The following is a 1014-nucleotide window of genomic DNA, read 5'->3' as shown; positions in this document are numbered from 1 at the left end:
TTCCTTCCTTCCTCCCTTCCTTCCTTCCTTCCTTCCTTCCTTCCTCGCTGTCCACCACGGGACCACACAGCGTCTGAACCCGGGTCCTGGGGCGTGGAAGTGCTTCTCCGTCTAGCCACGAGCCGGAAACCGCCGCCAGTAGCACTCAGGTTTGGCGTCTGCTTCCACAGAAACTCGCCTGTCCTGGGAAAGAAGTCACAGCGATGGTAAAAGACACCCCCGCCCCCCATTCCCATGTGGCTCCTAAAGATACAAAATAAGCATGTTAGCTGGCCCGGGTGGCCGTGCCTGTAACCCCAGTGCTCAGCACGACTGAGGCAGGAAGGTCAGGATCAGGATCGATGGCAAGTTCGAGCCCAGCACGGGCCACTTAGCAACCCAGTGAGCCCCTGGCTCTAAATAAAAAATGGCTGGGATGTAGCTCCCTTCAAGGGCCCGGGTTTGTTAGGTAGATAAACCTTCGCCAGCCTGAGGGAGGAAGAAGGTTCCAAAATTATGTGCATTTCCAGTTAATTAAAGAAAGACTTCATGTATAATATCTGTATAATCATTTGTTAGCTCTCAAACCTAGAGCAGCTCCACAGAGCACACTGACATTTTAAGGTTGTACATTTTGCACATTCCTTCTGATTTCTGGCCCCCTGGCCATCCAACTCCAGAGCGAGGCACACTGCGTTCCTGGATGCCATAGCCTATAGCCTGATGATATCAGGAAGGGAAATGGTGTTAAAGGTCCTCCTGTTCTGAGCTGGGGTCTGGTTTAAATTAAGAACTTATCTTTGTAAATTTCTTGTATGATTAAAGCCCAGAGGAAACACTGACTATCTAAGAAGGACAGGAACATACTTTGTAATTCTTAAGTAACTTCTAAGTAAAATGGTGATAAGCATCATAATCAGTCCAGTTCCCTGGATCCCAAGAGTAACTTCTGGGTTTGGATAAAAAAATGTATCTAAACTTGCCCAGTGGGCCTGTAATCCTAGCACTTGGGGGGCTGAGGCAGGAGGATCACCA

The sequence above is a fragment of the Chinchilla lanigera genome, unplaced genomic scaffold, assembly GCF_000276665.1.
Source record: "Chinchilla lanigera isolate Chin_1 unplaced genomic scaffold, ChiLan1.0 scaffold00036, whole genome shotgun sequence".
NCBI classification, from domain to species: domain Eukaryota; kingdom Metazoa; phylum Chordata; class Mammalia; order Rodentia; family Chinchillidae; genus Chinchilla; species Chinchilla lanigera.
This window is presented reverse-complemented; position numbering follows the sequence as displayed.